This window comes from Bufo gargarizans, chromosome 1, assembly GCF_014858855.1.
Source record: "Bufo gargarizans isolate SCDJY-AF-19 chromosome 1, ASM1485885v1, whole genome shotgun sequence".
NCBI classification, from domain to species: Eukaryota; Metazoa; Chordata; class Amphibia; order Anura; family Bufonidae; genus Bufo; species Bufo gargarizans.
In genome coordinates, this window is record NC_058080.1 from 745,763,718 (window position 1) to 745,786,547 (window position 22,830).

Consider the following 22,830-nt stretch of genomic DNA (forward strand, 5'->3'; position numbering starts at 1 on the left):
AACAGGGAGATCCTCCAACTCCCCACAACCCCTCCCCAGGAGATGGAAGCTGAAACTGACTCCTACTAACTAGAACCTCCCCTCCTTAGAGGGAGAGGGAAAGGAAAGACAAGTTCCCTTCTCTGCTAAGTAGCTCTGCCAAGTCTGCTGCCATTTGCTGGTGAACCAGGTGCAGTGTCGGACTGGGGTACCTAGGGACCACCAGTAAAATTTATTTTGGGGGCCCACCGTACTGATACACTCAAATATAATAAATAATCTAACAAGTTTTTTTTATATGAACATAAGCTGGTTGAGGTGCTGTACATTGAATATATGTATGTAGTGTACTAAATGTAATGTGTTATGTGCCACTTGTGCAGGGGGTGGGAGACTAGGGGCCCACCTTGCTCAGGGGCCCACCGGGGGATTCCCCTGTACCCCTGTGGGCCAGTCCAAGCCTGACCAGGTGATTACATGAACATTAACAATTTCATAGTAATACATATGCACAGTGTGAAGGACATGACATAAATGCATTTGGTGACATTACGTTAACCATGAGAAACAGTAGTTGGGTGTAAAAGTGGTAATAACCCAACTCTGGATCATTACAAGTGGTTAAGTGACAGGGTTCGGTGCGATTGCCGTTCCCAGTCCCATGTATTATACATCCAGCACCCGCCGCGTATGGATTGGGCTCATTGAGGATAGGTCATCAATATATATTGCTGCACAACCATTTTAATCTCATGTTGTCCATTACGTTAGGACGCACTTGATGGTCTTACTATGTGAGGAATATGGTTTTATCAATTTGGGCTTCTATGTGCATCACATTAATAGCAATTAATTCCATCATGTGCCTCCACATATTAATCCTGTTGCTCATTATCTGAGAAGGTATTTGATTGTGTTACTATTAATTTGAGGCACTTGGTTTTATTAATTTGTACTTCCTTGTGCCTCACATTAATAGTAAGTGCCTCATCAAGTACATAATGGGTAAAATGGGGTTACTGTGGGTATTTCTTTGTGTTATTTTATTTGTTAACGAATAACGTCATTCTTTAATTGGAATCAAAATCAAAGTCTAAATTCTGGAATTGTGATCTTATCCTTACTCTTCTATGGTTTCTCTCATGACTATCAAGATCTGATTTTTGTGTAAAACATTGCTCACATTCTGAACATGAATACGGCTTCTTTCCTGTATGAATTTTCACATGTCTAATAAGATTGCGTCTCTTTTCAAAACATTTCCCACATTCTGAACATGAATTTGGCTTCTCTCCTGTGTGACGTAGAGCATGTTTAACAAGAGTTTGTCTAAGTTTAAAACGTTTCCCACATTCTGAACATGAATACGGCTTCTCTCCGTGACTTCTCTTATGTGTAAAAAGACTTGATTTATATGTAAAACATTTCCCACATTCTAAACATGAATATGGCTTCTCCCCTGTGTGACATATCTGATGTGCAACAAGACTTGATTTCTGTGTAAAACATTTTCCACATTCTGAACATGAATATGGTTTCTCTCCTGTGTGACTTCTCTCATGTGTAACAAGACTTGAGATCTCACTAAAACATTTTCCACATTCTGAACATGAATACGGCTTCTCTCCTGTGTGACTTCTCTGATGTGCAACAAGACTTGATTTCTGTGTAAAACATTTCTCACATTCTGAACATGAATACGGTTTCTCTCCTGTATGAATTCTCTTATGTCTAATAAGAGTTGAGATCTCACGAAAACATTTCCCACATTCTGAACATGAATACGGCTTCTCTCCTGTGTGACGTAGTGCATGTTTAACAAGAGTTTGTCTAAGTGTAAAACACCTCCCACATTCTGAACATGAATATGGTTTCTCTCCTGTATGAATTCTCTCATGTGTAACAAGACTTGAGATCTCACTAAAACATTTCCCACATTCTGAACATGAATACGGTTTCTCTCCTCTGTGACTTCTCTGATGTGCATCAAGACTTGATTTCTGTGTAAAACATTTCTCACATTCTGAACATGAATACGGTTTCTCTCCTGTATGAATTCTCTTATGTCTAATAAGAGTTGAGATCTCACGAAAACATTTCCCACATTCTGAACATGAATACGGCTTCTCTCCTGTGTGACGTAGTGCATGTTTAACAAGAGTTTGTCTTAGTGTAAAATGTTTCCCACATTCTGTACATGAATATGACTTCTCTCCTGTGTGACTTCTCTCATGTCTAATAAGATGCCATTTATATGCAAAATATTTCCCACATTTTGGACATGAAATCGGCTTCTCTCTGTTACTTCTCTTATGTCTAAAAAGCTTAGATTTTTCTGTAAAACATTTTCCACATTCTGAACATGAATACGGCTTCTCTCCTCTGTGACTTCTCTGATGTGCATTAAGACTTCCTTTCCGTGTAAAACATTTTGCACATTTTGGACATGAAATCGGCTTCTCCCGTGTGTGAATTCTTCTGTCTGTAGAAAGACTTGATCTTTTTGTGATCTCTTGAAACCTTTCACCCCCTTTCTGACCAGCACTTGTGGTAGAAAACTGTGATTGGTCAGATGAAGATTCCTCATGAACAGGGGGAATATATGATAGGTCTGTACTGTAAAGTCTTGGATGTACACTAAGGTTTTCTCCTAAAGAGTACTGCATGATGTCTTCATCTTCTGCTTTATCATTTAGTGATAACAAAAAGTTTACCTCAGAATTCTTATGGGAATTTTCTGCTAAAGATACAAAATGAAATTGTTATTTTTTAAAATCTAAATTACAGAGTCGACAAACTTATAACATTCCTATTAAAGGGGTTGTCTTATCTCACTGTTACTAACTCCAGACCACCAGCCGGCTGGGAAACAATGAGTGCTTCAACTTCAGTAGCTCCCATTGCAACGCATGAAAGCTATGGAAACTGAATAGCACAGCAAACTATGCTGTTTCTGAGTTAGGGAAACTGTGTAGCTTGCTGTGCTATCCTGTTTCCATAGCTTCCATGGGTCAGTGCTCTCTGTTGTTTACAGGCCGGATGGTGGTCTAGACTGTGTCTCATCTCACCTTAGTAGCAGTAACGTAAGACAACCCCTTTAGGCTGGAAGAAGCCATTCACTTTGAATCCTCTCCTGGCTTTGGCTAAAAACAAACTGTACAAAAACTGCACTTGTGATCCCAGCCTTATAAAGCTTCTATAACTGTCTGACAAAGTCCAGGATTCTGGTTTACAGTCGGTCCTGACTTTTATAACAAGCCCTGCCCTCTGCCAATGCATTTTGCCCTTCAAGAATAAATGGACAAAAGTTTACTATAATAAGGAGCATCATGGTTGGAGCTGCTTTGCTCCTCAGGGTCTGGAGATCCGGCTACCATTGGGTGAACAATGGCTGGAGCTTAGATCTGCTGCACGGCGACACAATTCTGTCTATCTCTATACCCCTACTGGTTGGCTTTTGTGTCACAATAGCACATCTGGGTTTGCACATGACGGGTCTTACCTTGTGATATAAGAGGCTGGTGCTCCTCCATTACATGTCACTGCACACACGTGTATACACTGCACATGACGGGTCTTGCCTTGTGATATAAGAGGCTGGTGCTCCTCCATTACATGTCACTGCACACACGCGTACACACTGCACATGACGGGTCTTACCTTGTGATATAAGAGGCTGGTGCTTCTCCATTACATGTCACTGCACACACGTCTATACACTGCACATGACATGTCTCACCTTGTGATATAAGAGGCTGGTGCTCCTCCATTACATGTCACTGCACACACGTGTATACACTGCACATGACGGCTCTTACCCTGTGATATAAAGAGGCTGGTGCTCCTCCATTACACATCACTGCACACACGTGTATACACTGCACATGACGGCTCTTACCTTGTGATATAAGAGGCTGGTGCTCCTCCATCATGGCCTCCTTGTACAGATCCTTGTGTCCTTCTATATACTCCCACTCCTCCATGGAGAAATAGACAGTGACATCCTGACACCTTAGAGGAACCTGACAACACAATGACACCGTCATCACCCAGACACCTCCAGTGCTGTTACTGGAGAATTTCCCAGCATTCCCAGCAGTGTCACCTCTCCAGTCAGCAGCTCCATCATCTTGTGGGTGAGTTCTAGGATCTTCTGCTCATGTATCAGGGGGTGAGGGGGAGGCTCTGTGATGGGGTGAGGGGTCCTGCTCCGCCCTCCTGACTCCTGGAGATGGATGATGGGAGTCACACAGTCCCCCGATGTCTTCTTCACTATTGTGTACTCCTGTGGATGGAGAGAGACACTTAGGGAATAAACCCTTCAGGGGCCATGTGCTCTCCTCCGGCCCTTTTCTCCTGGGTACCATGTGCCTACTTACCTTCTCATGGCTCCTACATGACTATTGGTCACTGGTCACATGACACATCACTCACCATATTGGGGGCTGATCTTCAGGTTCTCCATCACTTGGAAGGTCTGGAGTCCGTTCTACAGGACCCTGGACTCTTCCTATCACTTTCTATGATGGATTCTCCTTCCCGATGTCTGACTTGTTACAGAACACAATAAAGAGGAGAGAAATCTAGAAAAGTTTACCTCTCCGCTCAGCAGGGAGATGATCTCCAAGGCGAGGTCTAATATTCTTCTGCTGATCTCCTTCCTATTCATCCTTGGTGGTCATTCAGGAGAAGAGGAGAGAACTGGAGGAACTGGAGGCTTCTAGTACTGCAGGCGCCTTTATGAGAAGAGGAGAGGAGATGGAATCACCCAGGGGACAAGACCAGATGTCACCTCCAGAACCGCACTTCTTGAGCCTGGAGGGGTCCCGCTTCTCATAACCCCCACCACATGGATTTCAGGGGACCCAACATGGACATTTATGGTGGATCCACAGGAGATAAATGTCTGATAGATGCAGGTCCTACCTCTGGGCTGTGCTCAGCTGTGTCCAGAACTCCTAGAGAAGAGATTGAAGAGAGATGAGCTCATGCCGGGGCCGCTCACCAGGACATTCAAGGGCCACTGAAAGACAACCCCCCACTATCCCCACGAGTAGTGATGGACGAACATCGGCCAGGACAATTCGCGAATGCGATCAAATGTTCGCGAACTGCAAGTTCGCGGTGGGCCCCATTCACTTTAATGGCAGGCGATTCTGAAAAACCTTCAGCTCATATTTGCAGCCACCATATACTTACAAGAAAAGCACAAATCATCCCACAACATGGACAGTGACATACCTGAGGGGTATTAATGGCAAAAATTCCCCCAAAAAATATGTATTTTAATTAGGGGCCATTTTTATGCGTCTTAAAAGGGAAATTCTCAGAAATGTGCCCTGCTGGTGCCTAGAAAAATGTTATTTTAGGTCACGGGAGTACAGTCCTTAAAAATTAGGCATTCACCTGACATAAAAGAAATTGTGATTATGTGGCTCAAGGTAGATTATGCGGTCAATGGATAAAAATTTTAATATAGGCCAATGGAGTACAGGCCCCAAACCTTAGGCATTCACCGGACAGAAAAGAACAAGTAATTATGTGGCTGGAGGTATATTACACAGTCATTGGATATCAATGGACTACAGGCCCCAAAAATTATTCATTCACCATACAGAAAATAACAATTAATGATGTGGCTAGAGGTACATTAGGCGGTCACCGTATAACAATTTTACTGTTGGCCAGTTAGATTACAGGCCCCAAAAATTTTGCATTCACCGTGCACAAATGATCAAGTGATTATGTGGCTGGAGGTATATTAGACGGCCATTCAATATCAATTTTACTGCAGGCCAGTGTAGTACAGGTCCCAAACATTAGGCATTCACCGGACAGAAAATAACAAGTAATTATGTGACTGGAGGTACAAACCGGATTCCAAAAAAGTTGGGACACTATACAAATCGTGAATAAAAACTGAATGCAATGATGTGGAGGTGCCAACTTCTAATATTTTATTCAGAATAGAACATAAATCACGGAACAAAAGTTTATGTTGAATCAGAATTTCATGGTGTCAACAAATCCCCAAAAAGTTGGGACAAGGCCATTTTCACCACTGTGTGGCATCTCCCCTTCTTCTTACAACACTCAACAGACGTCTGGGGACCGAGGAGACCAGTTTCTCAAGTTTAGAAATAGGAATGCTCTCCCATTCTTGTCTAATACAGGCCTCTAACTGTTCAATCGTCTTGGGCCTTCTTTGTTGCACCTTCCTCTTTATGATGCGCCAAATGTTCTCTATAGGTGAAAGATCTGGACTGCAGACTGGCCATTTCAGTACCTGGATCCTTCTCCTACGCAGCCATGATGTTGTGATTGATGCAGAATGTGGTCTGGCATTATCTTGTTGAAAAATGCAGGATCTTCCCTGAAAGAGATGACGTCTGGATGGGAGCAGATGTTGTTCTAGAACCTGAATATATTTTTCTGCATTGATGGTGCCTTTCCAGACATGCAAGCTGCCCATGCCACACGCACTCATGCAACCCCATACCATCAGAGATGCAGGCTTCTGAACTGAGCGTTGATAACAACTTGGGTTGTCCTTGTTCTCTTTGGTCCAGATGACATGGCATCCCAGATTTCCAAAAAGAACTTTGAATCGTGACTCGTCTGACCACAGAACAGTCTTCCATTTTGCCACACTCCATTGTAAATGATCCCTGGCCCAGTGAAAACGCCTGAGCTTGTGGATCTTGCTTAGAAATGGCTTCTTCTTTGCACTGTAGAGTTTCAGCTGGCAACGGCGGATGGCACGGTGGATTGTGTTCACTGACAATGGTTTCTGGAAGTATTCCTGAGCCCATTCTGTGATTTCCTTTACAGTAGCATTCCTGTTTGTGGTGCAGTGTCATTTAAGGGCCCGGAGATCACGGGCATCCAGTATGGTTTTACGGCCTTGACCCTTACGCACAGAGATTGTTCCAGATTCTCAGAATCTTCGGATGATGTTATGCACAGTTGATGATGATAGATGCAAAGTCTTTGCAATTTTTCGCTGGGTAACACCTTTCTGATATTGCTCCAGTATCTTTCTGCGCAACATTGTGGGAATTGATGATCCTCTACCCATCTTGGCTTCTGAGAGACACTGCCGCTCTGAGAAGCTCTTTTTATACCCAATCATGTTGCCAATGATCGAATTAGTGTTAATTGGTCTTCCAGCTCTTTGTTATGCTCAAATTTACTTTTTCCAGCCTCTTATTGCTACTTGTCCCAACTTTTTGGGGATTTGTTGACACCGTGAAAATTTGAATCAACGTATTTTTCCTTTAAAATTATACATTTACTCGGATTAAACGTTTGATCTGTCATCTACGTTCTATTACAAATAAAATATTGACATTTGCCATCTCCACATCATTGCATTCAGTTTTTATTCACAATTTGTTTAGTGTCCCAACTTTTTTGAAATCCGGTTTGAATATTAGACGGTCAATGGATATCAATTTTCCTGCAGGCCAGTACAGATAGATGTCAAATACATATGTTTAAAAGAACAAAAAATATAAAATTGGTTAAAAAAACATGGCTAACGAAATCCTACCTCTTGAAAAAAAAAAAAAATGATAATAGTTGAAATTCGATAACATGTGATCGTCACAGGTGTTGAATTTCTCCGAGTTCCCAAACATTAGGCATTCACCGGACAGAAAAGAACAAGAAATTTTGTGGCCGGAGGTATATTAGACGGTCAAAGGATTTCAATTTTATGGCAGGCCAGTGGACTACAGAAACATAGAATGTGTCAGCAGATAAGAACCATTTGGCCCATCTAGTCTGCCCAATATACTGAATACTATGAATAGCCCCTGGCCCTATCTTATATGAAGGATGGCCTTATGCCTATCCCATGCATGCTTAAACTCCTCCACTGTATTTGCAGCTACCACTTCTGCAGGAAGGCTATTCCATGCATCCACTACTCTCTCAGTAAAGTAATACTTCCTGATATTACTTTTAAACCTTTACCCCTCTAATTTAACACTATGTCCTCTTGTAGAAGTTTTTCTTCTGTTAAATATTCTCTCATCTTTTACCTTATAGAAACAGGCCCCCAAAATTATTCCTTCACTGTACAGAAAAGAACAATTGATAATGTGGATGTAGGTACATTGGGCGGTCACCGTATAACAATTTTACTGTTGGCCAGTTAGATTACAGGCCCCAAAAATTATGCATTCAACGTACATAAATGATCAAATGATTATGTGGCTGGAGGTATATTAGATGGCCATTCAATATAAATTTTACTGCAGGCCAGTGTAGTACAGGCCCCAAACATTAGGCATTCACCAGACAGAAAAGAACAAGCAATTATGTGGCTGGAGGTATATTAGACGGTCATTGGATATCAATTTTACTGCGGGCCAGTACAAATAGATGTCAAATACATATGTTTAAAAGAACAAAAAATATAAAATTGGATTAAAAACATGCCTAATAAAATCCCCCCTCTTGAAAAATGATAATAGTTGAAATTCGATAACACGTGGTCGTCACAGGTTTTGAATTCCCCTGAGGTCCCAAACATTAGGCATTCACCGGACAGAAAAGGTCTTTTATGCCGCTGTATTTACCTAAGACAGGGACCATTATTTGTTCTGGGTGGTGGCGGATATTTGTGGGCTGTCATGAGGAAATTCAGTTAAACGTGGTCGTCAAAGGTGTTTAATTTCTCTGAGATCCATGCCTAGTTCATTTTTAGAAATGTGAGGTAGTCCACACTGTCGTGAGCTAGGCGAGTGCGCTTATCAGTTACGATCTCTCCTGCTGAGCTGAACGTCTTTTCGGACAGGAGACCTATCGGTCTAGGCGTTCCCTGAGGCTGGATCCAGTGGGCGGCTGTCGATGGGTTGTCTGCAAGAATGATCTCATATCCAAAGTGACCAACACATCTTCAAACTGCCCTCTTCTTGCATGCGTTGTAGGATTGGTACTCGCAACTGTTTCTCTGTGGGTGGAAATTCCTCTGCCTGCGCCCACAACAGCAAAATGAAGCATCTCTCAATAGCAAGGCCTGGAAATGCTGCATTCTGACAGCCCTCTGTGATGCTAGTAACATGTCTGCCATATTGTGTTTGTACCAGGGGTCTAAGTACGTTGCCACCCAGTACTGGTCCTTGCCTTTTATGCTTTTTATATGGGGGTCCCTCTTAAAACACTGGAGCATAAAGGCCCCCATTTGCACTAAATTGGAAGCGGTGGGACGGCTTGGCTCCTCCTTATCGCCCAGGAGAATGTCGTTCTTGGTCTCCTCCCCCCATCCACGGACAACACCAGGGATCCCAGAAAAGTTTAAAGCCTGTTGTTCTTGCTCCTCCTCCTTCTCCTCCTCCCCCCAGGTACTATCCTCCTCTGACTCCTCTTCAGACTTCTGCTTACTTGTCTCAGATGGAGTAGCCCCCCCTGGGATTTTATTCAGCATTGCGACTTCATCATCTTTCTGCTCCTCGACAGCTTGATCAATGAAACAACGCAATGCATGCTCCATAAAGAAGGCGTAAGGTACGATGTCACTGATGGCGCCCTGGCTGTGACTGACTAGTTTAGTGATCTCATCAAATTGCCGCAGAAGTCTGCATGCACCGCGCATGAGCATCCAAGAACCTGTCCTGCCGCCGCAGAGTTTATACAGGTAGTCATTAATGGCACGTTTCTGCTGGAGAAGCCTATCAAGCATATACAAGGTGGAGTTCCAGTGCGTTAGACAGTCACAAATCAGACATCTGACGGGCAAGTGGTGTCGCCGCTGAACGTCAGCAAGGCGAGCCATGGCCATGTAAGATCTTCTAAAATGGCTGGATATTTTCCTGGCCTGCCGCAAGACATCCTGGACCACAGGGTATTTGGCAACGAATCGCTGCACGACTAAGTTCAGGACGTGTGCCATGCATGGCATGAGTGTTATTTTGCCCTGTTTCAGCACCCTCAGCAGATTGGCACACTTTTCACACACCATTTTACCACCTGTCAAATTGAGCGTGGTTAGCCACTGATCGGCCTGTGACCGCAGAGCTGAAAGGAGTGCAGGACCGGTAAGGCTCTTGGCTTCCAGGCACAAAAGCCGCAGCACAGCATGGCAACCTCTCACCTGGCACGTTGAATAGGTTCTGGGGAGCTTGGGGGGTGCAGCGGAAGAGGCGGTAGCAGTGGAAAAGGAGGAGTCAGCCGAGGAGGAGACAGAGGATGGAGTAGGAGGAGGAGAAGAGGAGACAGGCCTGCATGCAATCCGTGGCGGTAACACCAAATCCACATAGGTGCCACGGGTTACATGCTTGACAGCCGCCAGAAGGTTCACCCAGTGGGCAGTAAAAGTTATGTACCTTCCCTGCCAGTGTTTGCTAGACCATGTGTCTGTGGTCAGATGTATCTTGGCACCGACACTGTGTGCCAGAGATACATTCACTTGCCGCTGAACATGGCCATATAGCTCTGGGATGCCCTTCTGGGAGAAATATTTCCTTCCGGAGACCTTCCATTGCGGTGTGCCAATGGCCTCCGAGTCCACCAATTTAAATGGCAGTAGTTGGCGGGCTAGCAGTTCCGACAAGCCAGTGGTCAACCGTTGGGCAAGAAGATTATCCAGCGTAATTGTTTTTTTACGCTCTAACATTTGGGCCACGGAAGCCTGCCTTGTGCCAGATGAACACGATGACGGCGCGGTGGAAGGTGGAGTGGAGGACAAATGGGAGGAGAGAGGAGAAGAAGAGGCAGGATGTGGAGCACCAGGAGTGTGGCTTTGTGGGTCCTGACGGCGTTGCTCCCACTGGGCTCGGTGATGGGAGGCCAGGTGCCTTCTTAGGGCGGTCGTCCCTAGGTGAGTGTTGGGCTTACCGCAACTTATGCGTTGACAGCACAGGCTGCAGATGGCAACACTATTATCAGCAGCTGACACTTTAAAAAAAGCCCACACTGCGGAGCCATGTGCCGGCGTCCTGGGAGCGCAAGATGTGACCGTGCATGGTGGATGGCTCGCTCCAGATACATTTGCAGTCTGCTTTTTGCCTCCTGTGCACTGCAAGTTCTGCCTGCTTCTCCTCCCTATCTGCTGCTCCGTCTCTCCCTCTGAACTCCCCTCCTCTTCCTCTCTTGTGGGAACCCACATGACGTCCATCGACACGACATCATCGTCACCTTCACCAACACTGACATTTGAGATCTCGGAGTAGGCAGCAACAGCGGGGACCTCCCTCCTTGGGCTGATCTGGGTACTGTCGTCAGACCTCTGGGTGGCAGCCGTTGCTACCTCCTCTTCCTCATCCGATGCCAATAATGGCTGAGCATCGTTAAGGTCTGGAAATTGATGGGAAAATAATTCCTCTGACTCGAGTGGAGGAGCAATGGTAGTGGTGTCTTTGGGGGTGCACACAGCAGAGAGTAAGGAGGGTGCTGATAGAGGATGAGGAGGGTGCAGAAGCGGAAGGCTGAGTGAGCCACTCAACCAACTCTGGTGCATCCTTTGACGTAATCGCACGCACCTTCTCCAACTTCCCACTTAGGCTCCGGCCTGGTGCACCTGCCCGACCCCTACCCCCCCTACGGAATGGCCTGCCTCTTCCTCTGCCTGTCATTTTCAAAATTACCCTGCGCCAAAGTCCCTATAGAAGAGCGGTATTTGTGGAAGCAGGAATATAGAACCCCTTAATCAGTTCTTTTAGGGGGTAACTGGTATATCACACCAGTTGCAATTAGTTGTTCCAATAGCGTTTGTCCCTCTGTATAGCTGCGGTATCTCAGCAAAACCGCACACAACTGCTGTACAATACAAATTCACTATATAGAAATTATATTATAGGTATATCACACCCCTGCCTCAATCAGATTTTTGGGGGGGCAACTGGTATATCACACAAGTTGCAAGTAGTTTTTCTGATGGCGTTTGTCTATATAGCTGCGGTATCTCAGCAGAACCGCACACAACTGCTGCACAATGCAAATGCACTATATACAAAGTATATTATAGGTATATCACACCCCTGCCTCAATCAGATTTTTGGGGGGGCAACTGGTATATCACACAAGTTGCAAGTAGTTTTTCTGATGGCGTTTGTCTATATAGCTGCGGTATCTCAGCAGAACCGCACACAACTGCTGCACAATGCAAATGCACTATATACAAAGTATATTATAGGTATATCGCACCCCTGCCTCAATCAGATTTTTTTGGGGGGCAACTGTTATATCACACCAGTTGCAATTAGTTGTTCCAATAGCGTTTGTCTCTCTGTATAGCTGCGGTATCTCAGCAGAACCGCACACAACTGCTGCACAATACAAATGCACTATAATATACTTTCTATGTTAGAAAGTATATTATGAGTATATCGCACCCCTCTGTGTATCACACCTATCTATAGCACACCTATACCAGTCCTTAAAACTACTTTTGTGGCCCTATTAGCTAGAGTTTGGTGTCTATATACTCTCTAACAGCCTGTCCCTGCTCCACACAGCAACCTCTCCCTACACTGGCAACAAAACAGAATATAAAATGGCGGCCAGATTGGGTTTATTTATAGGGTGGGGGGCGTGTCCATTAGGGATCGACCGATATTGATTTTTTTAGGGCCGATACCGATAATTTGTGAACTTTCAGGCCGATAGCCGATAATTTATACCGATATTCTGGGAATTTTCATTTTAAAAAAAAAATAAAAAAATTCCCACAAATCTGCTGAAAATTAATGTTTATTGTTAATGTGTATTTTATTTTTTTTTGTAAATCTTTCTTTTTTCATTTATATTTAATATTTTGGTGTTTTTATTTTTATTTTTGTAACTTTTTTTTTTTAACTAACTTTTAGCCCCCTTAGGGACTAGAACCCTTGTCCTATTCACCCTGATAGAGATCTATCAGGGTGAATAGGAGCTCACACTGTCCCTGCTGCTGTGTGCTTTGTGCACACAGCAGCATGGAGCTTATCATGGCAGCCAGGGCTTCAATAGCGTCCTGGCTGCCATGGTAACCGATCGGAGCCCCAGCATTACACTGCTGGGGCTCCGATCGGAGGAGCAGGGAGAGGGGATCCTGTGGGGGGGGGCGCACTGCGACTCGGGTGGGGGGGCCCTATGCGCCACCACTGCTTAATACTGGGGGGGAGGGGGGGCGCACTGCGCCACCAATGCTTAATACTGGGGGGGCTTGGGGGGGAGGCGCACTGCGCCACCAATGCTTAATACTGGGGGGGGGAGGGGAGGGGGGGCGCACTGCGCCACCAATGAAGCTTAATCTCTAATTTATTCATATACAGGAGGCGGGAGCTGCAGAATCACATAGCCGGCTCCCGACCTCTATGAGCAGTAGCTTAGATCCGCGGCACCTGAGGGGTTAACTACCGCAGATCGCAGCTACAGCTCATAGAGGTCGGGAGCCGGCAATGTGATTCTGCAGCTCCCGCCTCCTGTATATGAATAAATGAGAGATTAATCTTCATTGGTGGCGCAGTGGCCATAGCTCCTCCCCTCCTCTTGTCCCCTGTCCTTTCATTGGCGGCAGCGGCAGCAGCAGCACAGGGGGAGGAGACACTGCTCCTTCTCCCCTGTGCTGCTGCTGAGGGAACACGGAGAGCGCTGACAGCAGCGCGATCTGTGTTCCCAGTACACTATCGGTATATCGGCAAAATAAATGCCGATACCGATAGCGTTCAAAATCCTGAATATCGGCCGATAATATCGGTAAATCCGATAATCGGTCGATCCCTAGTGTCCATGTGCTGAAACATCTCAATTGGCTGTCCTGTCCCACCTGATGGATGTGTCATGGATCAAAGTTTTGCACAATGCAAAGAATATGGTTCCGGTGAACAGCGAATGAACAAAGTTCGCCGCGAAACGACCGCTGGGCAAACCGCAAGGCCATCTCTACCCACGAGTACTCCACCATCTCCTCCTCTCACACCGCCACTGACTGCATGTAGAATTGTCATGTCATATCATGCATATCCTGCAGATTTAATCCTTTACATCACATTTCATATCCGCCACATAATAGGAATTATGAGAATCAGCAGCGCGGAAAAATCTCCAGAGGTGACATGTCTGAGCTCTCCACCACACTGTCTCCTCACAGCTCATCTTACCTGCAGGCTGGAGGAATGGCTGATACCAGAGAGAACAAGAGCCCTGACTACCGACCAGGACCTGCCCAGTATCTGCTGCACTGCCAGAGCGGAAGGACCTGGGGTGACGTCACCGTCATGTGATCAGTGCAGGGGGCGGGGCTCAACAGCCGAGAGTATAAGAGGTGGTGAAGGACCTCTGATGACGTCACCACCATGTGATCAGTGCAGGGGCGGAGCTCTAAAGTAGAGAGGATAAGAGGTGGCGAAGGACCTGTGATGATGTAACAATCATTGTCCCAGTCACTTTCTTGCAGTGAGAAGCGTGTATCCAGTTAGGCTTTCCTTCAACCTTTACTGCAGGACTTGGAAGGACCATCAAATCTGGGATCCAGGCCTTTCCTCACATGTCTTTTTATTACCACCCAATCTCCTGAATGCAGACTGTGTGTTCCTTCTACTGAGTCTGGATCTGGAAGGAAAGCAAACACTTGTTTATGTGTCTGTGAAGGTTCTCATTTATCCAGGTCATGGTATATATCTGTAAAGAATAAATCAAGGCAACTGGATGTACTGTAGATTTCTTGAAAACGTTTCACTCGTTTCACACTTGTTTATGGGTGTGCTCAAGCCTCCTTGTGAGGGCCAGCATGTAGCTTGTAAGGCTATCATTGTTCATTTGCAACTGTTGTGGAAAATACAGTCCTAATCTGGGGGACCTTCCAAACACAATCTCAAATGGGGATAATCCTGTCTGATTCGATAACTTCAGGGACACCATACTGCACACCAGTTCACTGACCAGCTTCTTTGCTGTGTTCTTTGCATTTCCTTTGCTACTGGGAAGGCTTCAGGCCACACTGAAGAGATCAACACACACACGGACAAATTCATATATCCCTGCCTTAGGTAGTTGTATATAGTCTATCTGCAGTCTCTGGAATGGGTAAAGTGGCCTGGGGGGTGTGCTTGCTTGGAGTCTTCACCACTTGACTGGGATTGTTTGATGCACAGACCATACATCCTTGTACAAACCAAGCGGCTATTGTAGAAAATCCTGGAGCAATCCACCCTGCATTAACCACACTTACCATGGCACCTTTTGATAGGTGAGTGGGCCCCTGGGTCTCCTGAGCCATAGCTGGGTATAGAGGGCACGGTAGACACATTTTGTCCTTCTTTCTCCAGATTCCATGTTCATCAGGATTGGCTCCTTGTTTTGCCCAAAGTTCTTTTTCCTCTGGAGGGGCTTGTTCGAGCATTCTCTGAAATGTACTTACAGAAATGTCCTCAGGTCTCAAGGCTCTCACCGGGGTGGCGTCAGCATTTAGTGGCTGAAGTGTAGCTTGTTTGGCTGCCTTGTCTGCTCGAACATTGCCTTTTGCATCCAACATTGTACATCTTGTATGAGCCTTTACCTTAAAGGGATTCTGTCACCTCGTTTTAGGTTATAGAGATGCCGACATACAAGGCTAGATCGCTGCTAGCATGTCCGCAATATACCTGTCCTATAGGTCTGCGTCCTTTAATCATAGCAACCTCATCTGGTAATAACAGAGAGTTCATAAGTTCAAGCATTGCATTTGGACAATACTGCTTCACCCAGCTTTCCACAAGCCTAATAGTGCAGTTTCCATGTTCCTTGGTGTAGAACTTTGCATATTCATAAATGTAAACTATTTTCTGCAAGTCTGATATCCTTGTGATTAGTCCTAGAGATGCTCTTCCAATTGACCTGTGATTTTTGTGACTGTTGTAATGCTTGTGATCTGTAGTGATTTTATGGCCCATCCAGATCCTAAGCTTTGTTTGTTTACCTACACATAGCCTCTCTTCTCATGTGCCTTACTTCAGTGATTAATTGATTAATGAGCTTAATTACCCCTAGTTCTGTGATCACTTCCTATAAATATAGACACAGTCTAAGGCAGGCATCCTCAAACTCCGTCCCTCCAGCTGTTGCAAAACTACAACTCCCAGCATGCCCGAACAGCCTACAGGTATCAGCCTACAGCAGGGCATTGTGGGAGTTGAAGTTTTACAACAGCTGGAGGGCCACAGTTTGAGGATGCCTGGTCTAAGAGGAAGCACTCACAGGGGTCAGCACGAGCCAAAATCACCATCTCTACCAATTCTCTACCAATTATTAACACCCTACAATTAGCTCTTACCCCAATCACTTCCAGACCCTCAAAACCACCCTAGATGAAGTTTCTCCAATATCGATCCGACCCTCTAGACACATAACACGACAACCCTGGCACACACCTGAAACACGTTTTCTCCAGTGCTGCTCCAGATGTGCAGAACACTTATGATGAAAATCGCGAATATCAGCAGACTTCCTCCATTATAAATTTATGCTTAAAACATACAATTCGGCTCTCAACATTGCCAAATAAAAGTACTTCACCTCTCTCATCTCCTCACTCTCAAATAACCCAAAACGACTCTTTGACACTTTTCATTCACTTCTAAACCTCTGCGCTGATGGCATGGCCACCTACTTCAGAGACAAGATCGGCAGTATCCGGCAGAAAATAATCTCCCAGTCCCCAAATAATTTCAATCCTCCTCCCTCCCATTCCTCCACATGCTCTCTCTCCTCTTTTGAACCTATAACAGAGGAAGAAGTTTCCAGGCTTCTCTCCTCTTCTCAACCCACAACCTGTAGCAGTGATCCTATTCCATCACACCTCCTCCAGTCCCTCTCCCCGGCTGTCATCACTCACCTAACTACAATTTTTAACCTCTCTCTCTCTTCTGGTATCTTTCCCTCCTCTTTCAAACACTCTATTATAACCCCACTACTAAAGAAACCATCTCTTGACCCGACCTGTGCTGCTGACTACTGACCTGTTTCTAACCTCCCCTTCATCTCTAAACTCCTTGAATGTTTTGTCTGCTCTCACTTAATAAGCTATCTCTCTGCAAACTCTCTTCTTGACCCCTTACAATCTGCCTTTCGCCCTCTTCACTCTACAGAAACTGCCCTTACTAATCTCCTAACAGCAAAAAGAAATGGTGACTATTCTCTACTGATTCTGCTGGATCTCTCTGCAGCGTTCGACACCGTAGACCATAAGCTCCTCCTCACCATGCTCCACTCAATTGGCCTTAAGGACACTGCTCTCTCTTGGTTCTCTTCCTATATCTCTGGCCGTCCTTTAGTGTATCATTCGATGGCTCTTCTTCTTCTCCTCTTCCTCTTGATGTCAGCATTCCTCAGGGCTCAGTACTAGGTCCTCTACTCTTCTCCCGCTATACAGCCCCCATCGGACAGACTATCAGTAGATTTGACTTTCGGTACCATCTCTATGCTGACGACACCCAACTATACACTTCATCCCCTGACATCACCCCTGCTTTACTCCAAAACACCAGTAATTGTCTGGCAGCTGTCTCTAACATCATGTCCTCTCTGTATCTAAAACGGAACCTCGTAAAAACGGAACTTCTTGTCTTTCCCCCATCTACTAACTCACCTACACTTGATATTTCAATTTCGGTCTGCAGCACAATCATAACTCCTGTGCAAGATGCCCGCTGTCTTGGAGCCACATTTGACTCTGATCTTTCCTTTGTTCCCCATATTCAATCACTTACATGATCTTGTCATCTGCACCTCAAGAATATCGCCAGAATCCGCCCTTTTCTTACGGCGAAAACGGCAAAAACTCTTGTTGTTGCCTTGATTCATTCTCGTCTTAACTACTGCAATGCATTACTAATCAGTCTCCCTCTCACTAAACTCTCCCCCCTTCAGTCTGTCCTAAATGCTGCAGCCAGGCTCATCTATCCATCCAACCGCTACACTGATGCTACTAGTCTGCGCCAGTCACTTCACTGGTTGCCCATCCAGCACAGAATACAGTTCAAACTTCTCATCCTCAACCACAAAGCTCTCCACAATGCTGCACCTCCATACATCTCCTCCCTCATCTCCATCTACCACCCTACTTGTGCTCTCCATTCTGTTAGCGACCTAAGATTAATAACCTCCATAATTCGTACCTCTCACTCGCATCTTCAAAACTATTTTCAAGCTGCACCTACTCTCTGGAATACTCTGCCCCGGAATACTAGGTCAATCCACAACTTCTCCACCTTCAAACGTGCCTTAAAAACACATCTTTTCAGGCAGGCTTATCAAGCTACCTAAACTGACTATTCCCCGACTAAACCTCCCCCCAACCAACTCCTCTGGCCTAAACTCGATCCTCTAGTAGTCCCAAACCCGAAGCAGATCGGCCGGCACCGCTCCTGTCAGTTCAATAATGGCTCAAATCCTACTTATCACAATCAACTACCTTATGTGTCCCCCCCCCCCCAATTCCTCATAGATTGCAAGCTCTTGCGAGCAGGGCCCTGACTCCTAGTGTCTCAGTTGCATATTAGCCAGTTACTATTGTTTTGAACATGAACCCTATGAATTTGTAAAGTGCTGCGGAATATGGTGGCGCTATATAAATACATTTTATTATTATTATAGGTACAGAGTCTTTATTTTTAATTGCCTGGCCTGCTGATGTTAGAAAGTCTCTAGACTGCCATATGGGTCCATAGTCATGTACAGTGGCGTAGCGTGGGTTGCCAGCACCCGGGGCAAGACAAGTATTGCGCCCCCCCCACCTGTGACCACGCCCCTTTTTACAAATAATGCAGTAGATGTCACCTGCAGTCCTATGTAACATTACAGATAACACAGGGATAACTCTCTGAGTACAGATAATGTAGTAGATGGGTGTGAGGCCCCAGAATTCAGAACACACACAGTGTGACCTGAAGTCTGGGGCCAGGCTTCGGCAGTGTGGCCCAAATTCTATATCCACCCCCCCCCCCTGCCCCCAAACAGATATTTGGATGGACATTACATACATTGCTATGAAATATACAGGAGAATACCGCACCATAACTCTTACATCCAGTGACATCTCCTGTGATGTAGACTTTCCTCAGCATCTTCATTCGGAGATAGGACCACCATGATAACTTCTTTCAGCCGCGTCTCGTCTCTGCAGAGTTTCACAAAAATTTTTTTTGATTCCTCACTTTACTATCATCCTCAGATAACAGACCTCCCCTCCCCCATAGTGCCCATAACTATAATGCCCTCTGTATAATTATAATATATACGGGCCCCTCTGTATTATTATTATTTCCTCCTCTATATTATTATTATTATTATTAATATTATAATGGTCACCTCCGTAGTATTATAGTAATAATTATGCCCCCCCCTTCAGCCCCTCCAGCATACAGTCCCATGTACAATACAATCTCCCCCTGCCTTCAGCCCCTCCAGCATACAGTCCCATGTAAGATACAACCTTCCCCCTGCCTTCAGCCCCTCCAGCATACTGTCCCATGTAAGACACATCACTTCCCTGCCTTCAGCCCCTCCAGCATACAGTCCCATGTAAGGTAGATCACTCTCCTGTCTTCAGCCCCTCCAGCATACAGTCCCATATAAAATACATCACTCTCCTGCCTTAAGCCCCTCCAGAATACAGTCCCATGTAAGGTACATCACACCCCTGCCTTCCAGCCCTTCTTGAAAACAGTCCCATGTAAAATGCATAACTCATCCTGCCTTCAGCCCCTCCAGCATACAGTCCTATGTAAAATACATCAGTCCCCCTGCCTTCAGCTCCTCCAGCATACAATCCTATGTAAAATAATATCACCCCCCCCTGCCTTCAGCCTCTCCATCATACAGTCCCATGTAAATAATATCACTCCCACTACCCTCTCTTCAGACCCCTCTAACATACAATCTCCAGTACAAAGATTATTCCTTCTCCCTTCAGCCCCTGCAAAAAGGCACCAAGTAAAAATAACAGTCACTATTCTCCTCCACATACTGACCTGCAGACTCTGCTCCTCTCTCCAACATCCTGCTCTAATCACCAGAAAATGAAACTGACTTACGTATATATGAAAATCCAAAAGACTTTATTATAAATATATATGAACTATACATACATGCATAATAAAAAAGACAGCACAAGGCAGGACACATAGATGAGGAGCAGGACCCAAGGAGAGGCCGGGAGATCAGTGCACAAAAATAACAACAGGGAAAAAAGAATGCTAGCTAAAAAGCGTACCTCAAAACCTCATGACAGCAACGCCCCAAACAAAGTGCAAAGGAGGCAATTGTAGAGATTGAGGTTAGAGTACATGAACAAGATTAAACATACCCTGAGTGGTGCAAAGATCTCTCGGCCAACTCAAGGTATGCTTTTGGTATTGCACATAGAGGGGCGTAGCATGGGGGAAAGCCGTAGGGGCCGTTGCCCCGGGCCCACAATTGCAGGGGGCGCCAGGCAGCTGAAATTTCAATGAGGGCCACTCAGGCCCTTTGCACCACTACGGGTATGTTTAATCTTGTTCATGTACTCTAACCTCAATCTCTACAATTACCTCCTTTGCACTTTGTTTGGGGCGTTGCTGTCAGGAGGTTTTGAGGTACGCTTTTTAGCTAGCATTCTTTTTTCCCTGTTGTTATTTTCATGCACTGATCTCCCGGCCTCTCCTTGGGTCCTGCTCCTCATCTGTGTGTCCTGCCTTGTGCTGCCTTTTTTTATTATGCATGTATGTATTGTTCATATATATTTATAATAAAGTCTTTTGGATTTTCATATATACGTAAGTCAGTTTCATTTTTTGGTGATTATTATGACTCCTTGCGGGTCAATTTTTTTCGATTTATTTGATAGTTATTCTGTCCGGTTAATATTGGTTAAACATCCTGCTCTGTAGAATCTCCCGCTCATATTTAGGCCCCGCCCCTGGATGACGAGACTCCGCCTCTTCCCCTGACATCATAACTCTTAGGATCAACTCCATTCTAGACACTACGGTCACTCTACTGACTTATAGGCTTCAGGCCACTAGCCTGAAGCCTACGAGGAAGAACGGAGGGGATGGGAGCCATAGGCTCCCACGGCCCTCATTGAAATTTCAGCTGCCTGGCGCCCCCTGCAATTGTGGGCCCAGGGCAACGACCCCCACGGCTTCCCCCCATGCTACGCTCCTGCATGTGCAATACCAAAAGTATACCTTGAGTCAGTGTAGATGTTCACTTTCTTCCCCTTGGCCAATTTCCATGCCTCAGGTGAGTGTCTTCAGCTCTGCCTCTTGCGCTGACATGTGAGGTGGCAGTGGTTCAGCTATCCCTACCTCATTCATTGTGACCACTGCATATCCAGTGTGGAACCGGCCATCCTCTCCCATGAACCTGCTTCCATCTACAAAATAGTCAAAATCAGGGTTATCAAGGGGGCTTTCATGTACATGATTAAATCCTGACGTTTCTTGTTGCATTAATTGTACACAGTCATGGGGGTCATGTACCATCATGTCATTTAGGAGGCTGCCCGTACCTTCTATGCCCCCCTCCCCCATTTCTGAATCTGTGATTGGTAACAAAGTAGCAGGATTCAGAGTAGGACACCTTTTGAAAGAAATGTTAGAGGCATGAGGAGTGCACATTGGAGTCTAAGTTGCCTGGCCATAGAAATATGCTTAGGTTGAACCTGTGTTAATATGTCTTCTATGTCATGAGGTCACCGGGTAGTCTAACACAATTTCAGAGGCTTTTTCTATCATTGCCTGCACTGCCGCTACCTCCCTGACACAGAAGGGGGCGCCTCTGGCGACAGGATCTAATCTGGATGAAAAGTATGCCACTGGTCACTGGTGGTCACCATGTTTCTGAGTCAGTACAGCCGTGCTATGACCCAGCATTTCTGAACAGAACAAGTGAAATTCCTCGTCATATTTTGGAATACCCAGGGCTGGGGCCGAGGTTATGCACAACTTCAATGTACGGAAATTATTCACTGCCTCTTCTGTCAGGTGAAATGGGTCAGATGACAGACAATCATACAGAGGCTGCATTAATATGGAGGCATGTCTAATCAAGGGGCGACAGTATGACACCAGCCCCCAAAACACCCTTAGGCTTTGTGCTCCTTTGGGCACTTGTATCCTTTCAGCAGCCTCCTTTCTTTCTGGGGTTAGATGGCGAGCTCCGTGGGAGAGACAGTGTCCTAGAAATACAACCTTGTTTTTACAAAACTGCAGCTTCTGTTTTGAGGCTTTACATCCGTTCTGATGTAGGAAACTTAAAATAGATATAGTTGCCTCACAGCAAGTCTAATTGTCTTCAGCACACAGGAGCAAATCATCCACGTATTGTAACAGGACCACTGAGACGGGCGGTGCCCAGTTTGTAAGGATAGATTGCGGAGCCTGTGTATACAGGGTCGGGGAGTTCTGAGCTCCCTGAGGCAGGACAGTCTAAGTATACTGGTTACTAGAGATGAGTGAATCGAAGCTGATGAAGTGGAATTCGATCCGAATTTCAGGAAAAATTTGATTCGTAACAAATGCGAATTTCCTCACGCTTTGTGGTGACGAATCGCAATTTTTCCTAAAATGGTGGCTAAAATGGCGGCTACATGTGTCAGGACATGGGGCAAGGAACTCTGGGAAGGCAGGATCACCCATAATGCCATGCATGCAGCCAATCAACAGCCAGCCCTGTGATGCCACAGCCCTATAAATAGCCTCAGCCATCTTAGATTCTGACATTTTTCAGTCTACTTAGTGCAAGGAGAGACGTCAGCAGGCACTAGGGACAGTGATAGGAAAAACCTCTTTGTGAAAAAAAAAGTGATTTACAAGTGCAGGGAAACATTATTCAAGGTGCATGGAAAGGATAAGAAAGAATCATTTCATAGCATCTTAGTGCAGGGACAGACATCAGAAGGTGCTA

General features: G+C 45.4%; 1 pseudogene; it reads right to left on the bottom strand.

Annotated features, from left to right (window-relative positions):
- Positions 1-367: 367 nt before the first annotated feature.
- LOC122930510 overlaps positions 368-22,830 on the bottom strand; it is a 56,943-nt pseudogene continuing 34,480 nt past the window's right edge.